This window comes from Micropterus dolomieu, linkage group LG11 (genome assembly GCF_021292245.1).
Source record: "Micropterus dolomieu isolate WLL.071019.BEF.003 ecotype Adirondacks linkage group LG11, ASM2129224v1, whole genome shotgun sequence".
Lineage (NCBI taxonomy): Eukaryota > Metazoa > Chordata > Actinopteri > Centrarchiformes > Centrarchidae > Micropterus > Micropterus dolomieu.
The window spans coordinates 4072714-4079297 of record NC_060160.1 but is presented as its reverse complement, the minus strand read 5'-3'; the positions used below and the strand labels follow the sequence as shown (position 1 = coordinate 4079297).

Sequence of the window (6584 nt, the reverse complement as noted above, 5' to 3'; positions counted from 1 at the left end):
TTTTATTGTACTGTATGTACTGGTCACATTTTGTTGTTGTTTGTTTCTTTGTACTTGTGTTGTTAATCTGATCCTTGTATGTTTTATTGTGTGCCCTGACTGCAAGTCAAGTTTCCACTTGGCATAATAATAAATGAACTGAACTTAAACTTAAATCAAACACTGCTTTGAATTGAAAAGTACATTTTTCTGATTATACTTTCATTTTCAATGCAGTACTTTTACTTGTCACATAGTATTTTTGACAGTGAAGTAGTCGTACTTTTACTTAAGTAAAGGATTTGAATACTTGCTTTTAATTCTTAAAGTACATTTTTCTGATTATACCTCCATACTTTTCAATGAATGACATTTACTTGTAACAGAGCGTATTTAAATGTGGTATAAGTACTTGAAAACTTCCTCCATCAGTGTTCAAGAATAAATCTGGAGGCTCGACTTTGTGCCCGCAGCTTCCCCTTTAATCCGGGCAGGGATGACATCATTACCGGGGAAGAGCAGGGGGGGCCCCGGGTAACGCCATTTTCACGCAGCGCTCAGCCAGTCAGTCATCCAGGGAGCTGTCATCTTCATCGGCGACTAGTCAACTTCGCATTCATCCCCATGAAGCCGCGATCAAACTAGTTTCACGGACCTGTTCCTGCCATGGCACCGAAGGGGAACAGGCTCTTCACGTGTGGCTCCGACTAAAGTCAGTGTTGTGACAGTTAGCTTCGGTGGCTAGCTATGTAGCTAGCTGGTCATCAGTAAACGGCGGTTGATGCAGTTGAAGTCCAGCGTCAGTCGGCGAAACATACCGGGGACAGTTTGGAAAATAGTGTTTTATGATTAAACATTTTTACATTTATCGGCAAACGCTGTCCATCAAAGAAAAAATCCCTCCGTTTAAAAAAAAGCTGTGATTTAAAAGGGAAAGCCGTGAAGAAAACGAGCGTTACAGTCAAGCTACATTGGCAACGGATGTCCAAGAGAACGGTAAGAATGGCTCCGTGTATTTCTTGGAATTCATCAACAACTAATTAACTGACCTCTTTCAGGAAATTTTAATCTGTGTCATTTTTGTCAAACCGACACTCATTTGAATTATTAACGTTGTATAATGTTTGGGCGCCCGTGTTTTTAATGAGATGCCTCCTTGATGTTTATGTTAATTGCAGGAATGGGTCGCCATAAGCTGCACATTAACTGTCACTGAGAGGAGAGAGGTGCTAGCTCAGAGTTAGCTGACACCGTGGTTAGTTAGTCTGTGTGACACGAACTGGTTCTTCAGGTTAATCCATAGCTAGGACGAAGCAGCAGGAGCGTAAGAAAGACACCAGTAGGAAGATGCACTTGTTGGCCGCAGCGGCACCCTTAAAGCCTTGATGTTGGAATATGTCATGTGATTGTTGGCTGTCCTGGATGTCCTTTCATTGATATTCAGAGCAGGGCTGAGGGCTGTGAAGGCTGTCTGTGTTGAGGAGACCGCTTCAGAGGGACAGTGGATCTCAGTGTGGGGGGGACTCACAGCTGGGATCTGAAAACAGGACAGACTGGGAGGTGTCTATGAATATTTGAGCTTCAGGCACGCTTGATATCTTGAGCCAACACGGTATGACAGAAATCTCAGGAATACACACAAGTATTTTTGGAGAGTTTTGTCTGCCTTGCCCTGAAGGAGTGCACATGACAACCTGCAGGGCTCCTCCCCCAGGCTAACACCCCTCTGCTCTCCAGGGACAGCTTGTTGTTGGCTCAGAGATCCCAGAGCTTTTGTGTGTTGACCTTTTTTTATAGAGTGCTTGCTGCTCCTGGGAAATGAGAATCATGTGTTGTCGCAGCAGAATTTGTTGTAGTGCTGCAGGTCGGCTTGAGAAGCATGCGGTGCTTTTCTGCAGGGAAAACATGCAAACCTGCACATCACTAAAACATTATCCCTGCTAAAACCTGACAGAGAGGAGGTGCAGTACACTTTTATTGTACTGTTCTATACTTGTACTTTCAAAGAGGTGATAATGAATTACATTTAATTGAAATTGAATATTTGAAGACATAATCGTGGGTTTTAGCAAAGTGTGAATGGAATTTTTTTACTTTCATCTGATATTTTATAGACCCAAAGAGTAATTGGTTAATTAAAATATAAGCACAATCCAGTTTGTTGCAGTACCAGTGCTTTTAAATGGCAGTGTTTTATACAAAGAGGTGTTTCTAATAGTTACTCCACTCTACTTATATTACAGAGGGCAGATTAAACATTAGAAACACCTCTCAATATAACAACACCTTTGTAAACAGGTTCAACAAAAGTTGATCTTTTTAACAAAGGGAATTAGCTTTAGCGCAGTGCACTTAATAAACGGCAACTGAGTTTACGTTGTCAATAAAATAATAACTAATAACTTTTGGATCATGAACTTCCAGAAGACAAAAATGATGTACAGATATGCATTTTACATTTAGTGCCGGTTCACTGTACCTACACACACATTAGACATCCCAAGTAAGGCACAGGAAGATGTCAATGGAGGGAATGTCCTGCAACTTATGTTATAATAATATATAATATTGAAGATATAAGTTATTGTTAAGGTTTTTGCATTGGAGCAGGATCATATGTAAACCACTACCCTTGTTTTTTGTTTGTCAAAATTTGCATATTTTAAACAGATTTTCTGAATTTATGTTTATCTTGTGGTACGATGGCGCCGTCATATATCACTCAGACAACTAGATCTTTCATGATGGCTCTGATGTAAGCTGAATAGTGTGAAATTATCAGCTATGAGAAATGTCTGGTAGAAAAGCAGAGACATAAATGGGCCTAATGAGGAAATCAGGAGGAACTAATTCGGTCTACCATCTCAGCGTTATTCTTCATCCTAGTTTTGGTAGCACCGTCTTAAAACCTGAAACTTAATCAGTGTAAAGTCCTGAAGCGAGTTATATATCAAAGTCAAAATAAATCCAGTAAATTCTCTCGGTGCCTTCAGGGGTGCTGCAGCGAGGAGCGAGCGACGCCACTACTGTCTCCGTAGATCAGAGCCACCACTTCAGATGTTTGAATGATAAATTTAATCTCTCGCCCGAGGCTTGCTCATGGAAATAATTTTTTTTTTATTGGTCTCGTCATGTGAGGGCTTTCAGAAGTGAGCCTGAAACTCATTTAAGGAAATGACAAATATACACAACAGCTTAAGGCCAATAAACTTACACAGAATTAGGCAGTTTTGTTCCACCTCCTCAGCATTATTGATCTGTTGCCTGTAGTTCCTGATGTCCACCAGACAAAGACAACTAAATCTGTTTTAGTATCGATCCCAATCTAACTGGTTATTTCCTGTGTTTCAGCCGTGTCATGTCTGATTTGTTAACCCTTTTTGTGGCCTCTTCAGCTAATGTTGTCACAAGTAACTGTTGGATAGTTGAGTAAGACGATGATGATGTTTAGCATGATCACAAAGTGCAACAGTAACGGTACAAGATATAAATAAACAGAGCTGCAATTAATCTGCAACTATTTTGATTCTCAAATGTAATTATTTTTTGGCTTCTTTTGTCCTCTATGACAGTAAACTTAACATCATCGGGTTGAGGACAAAACAGGACATTTGAGGACATCACTTTGGCCTTTGGGAATAAACATTTTTCACCATTTTCTGATATATTATGGACCAAACAACTAATTGATTCATCGTAAAAATGATAGACTGATCTATAATGAAAATAATCGTTAGTTGCAGCCCTATACGTAAACAAGCTTGATCATTTTAAAGCAGCTAACATCAATGTTTTTATATTAATAATGGATAACTTGACTAATTATCAGCCCACTCTGCAGTTCCCTCCAACTTTACAGTTTTATAGCATCTTTTAGCTTCTTTTTTTTGTTTTTGGTTTCCAGACTCCAACTGTGACACTGTTTTGTGTCACCACTCTCAACAGGCAGATGTTTCCTGAAAAAAAGCTCTGACAAACCCATTTTACACCACAGCCTAGGCTGCCCAGCACCAAATAGTAGAGACAGGCAAAGTTGGAGACTGACTGGTGAAGAAAGTGGAACATTTTAGTGTGAAAATGCCAAAATCGAGCTAAAACCTGACTTTAATTTGTCACATGGCCAAAGGCACAACTTTATATGAATGATAATGTTGCTCCATAGCTGTTGGATGTGTAATTAAGCAACTTTAAAAGGTGATAAAATGTCAGACAACTTTTTTCTGCTGTGTTATTTGTGCTCAGCGGCAGCTCTCATAGCTTTTCAGTTTTCTGCAAATTCAAAATGTTTTGATTCACAGGTTACAGATAGAACAACTCTAACTTCCTTTAAATCATGGATAATTAAAAAGGAATCCTGTAAAGTGAACTTTAAGTCTTTCAGACTCTCTCTTTTTGAATGTGGATGTGAATCATTACTATCAGCCCACACATCGCTGACTAAGATTGTTCTCATAGTGCTGCTCTTCTTGCTACCAGCGCCATCCTCATGCATGAAGCCCAGAGCAAGCACTTACTGTTCCTCTTCTTCATTGGTCCCAAACACAACCCACCCCCTCTCATCCATATTCTACCCCCACCTCATCCACATTTGTCTTCAGCCTCCCCATTGCCTTATATCACGGCCTGAACCTGCAGACATGAGGAGCTGCAGCATCCCCGGACGCTCAGCTGCGAGGCAGCTATTTGCATTTCAAAAGTTAACATCAGAAATAGTTTTCTCTGGCTTTCCCCATGATGCTTTGTGCTTTGAGACCCATCTGATGCTAGAAATAAAATATTGTTGGATCAGAACAGGAAGAAAGGCTTTCGTTGTCACTTTCACTTCTGTATTACGCAGCCTGCAGTGATAGTTGTCTGTCTTGTTCTTTGCAGTTTGGGGTGCTTTAGGTCATGGTCAATATTATATTACTGTTGAGGGCAAATAATTGAGTTACAAAAACTGTTGTCTTTGAAAGATTTAATAATGAAAGAGAATGACAGAGAAGTTACAGCTAGAAAGGGAAACAATAAAACAATTTCACAGCTCTGACATAAACCCTGCAGATGTGGACAGACTAGTATAATGAGTATAATAATAACAAAGGGTTAAGGATAAGAAACAAGATAAGACATAAGAACAACTTTTATTTTGACCATTACATCTTGAAGGATATGTGTTTAAGGTAATTGACAACAGCGAGGTATTGGGAGCTGAATGGATGCAAAGGAAACACTGGCGTCTGACATGATGTGCATTTTCCTAATTAACATAATGTCAACTTGTTCCAGCTTCTTAATTGTGAGGATTTGATGGTTTTATTTGTCTTTTTTGACAAGAAACAGAATATTTTGACTAAACAAGAAAGCATTTTACAGACCAAACAATTAATCGGTTAATCGAGAAAACAATCAGCAGGCTCAGCTATAATTAAATCCTAATTCTTTTATTTGTAGGTGTTTCTAAGAAAGTAATTGCATTATAAAAGTGTCATTTAAGAACATGGGGAAACAAGTAAAACACCAACAACAGGATGAATACTAATCATTTTGCATGTAATTATAATAATAATCAGCCTTTTGGCAGTTTGCCAACAATATTAGGACATTTTTCAGGCGTGAGGTTCATGTTATATATTTTTTCAAGTTGATTTCACAGAATATTCCCTCGTGCTGCTGCACAGCTCTGCTCACCTGGAGCTGCTGTTTTCAATCTCCTCCTCCACACAGCGTCCGTTTCCTGCCCTGCTGTCAGCTGATAGGCTGCAGGCTGGTTGCTGAGTCACATGGAGCGATCAGGGTTATAACTCTTCCTCCGTCTGCTCACGGCGATCTTCAGCTGTAGTTGTTTTGGGTTTTTTTCCTTCTTTCTTTCTTCCACACTTGAACTGAAATGTGAAATCTGAGGCAGTTCAAGACAAGTCTGCTGCTTCACCTGGTTCCACAGCAGCTTTTTATTCTGAGGTGGGCACGCTGCTTCAACATGTTAGATTGTTAAGGATAAGGCTAATTTTAAAGTTGTTTAATTTCTGTATTTTTCACAGAGCTGGGCAGTAAATTGCTGTAACTGTTCAGCTGAGAGAGCGTTTGCAGTTTCAGTTCATCATGCTTGCCGAGATTTATTAGGCAGCTCGCTACAACTGCTGCCGAAGCGCTGAGCCATAATCCTCTTAAGTTTGTGTGTGTGTGTGTGTAATGAATACAAAACAAAGAAAGTCAGGGGAGGATTTGGGGGTCAGTGTCAGGGGAACAGATATGAACCTGCATCGTTTAGCTAATATGTTCATAATAATAGCATCGGTTTTACCTGCTACACCTTGTAGTCTTCCTCCTTAATCACCAAGGCTGATTCAGGATCTGATTATGTGCTATGACTGCATTATGGCAGCTCTAAGAAGCAGATTATTATTGTAATTACGAATATGAACATTTAAGGCTGCTATTCCTTTACTGCAATGGAGGATTGATATTTATAAAATTGTATTTGAATTATAACTAAAAGTATAACTTTTTTTTTCTAAGATTGTGTTATATTTTCGCAGTTTGTTTTGGTTGGATTAAAACTGGCTAGATACAGGTGAAGCTAATAAAAATGATGACTTAAATTTATAAGAGTTACACTTTATGTT

General features: G+C 39.3%; 1 protein-coding gene across 7 annotated transcripts in view; it reads left to right on the top strand.

Moving 5' to 3' along the window:
• The first annotated feature begins 474 nt into the window (after positions 1–474).
• LOC123979583 (kinesin light chain 1) overlaps positions 475–6584 on the top strand; it is a 55534-nt gene continuing 49424 nt past the window's right edge. For 2 of the 7 annotated variants that reach the window (XM_046063568.1, XM_046063564.1), the window contains exon 1: positions 479–975. The gene's annotated coding sequence lies outside the window, so the exon portion shown is untranslated. Of the gene's footprint in view, positions 976–6584 lie in introns of all 7 variants that reach the window. The other 5 variants (XM_046063567.1, XM_046063569.1, XM_046063570.1 and 2 more) reach the window with 4 other exon arrangements.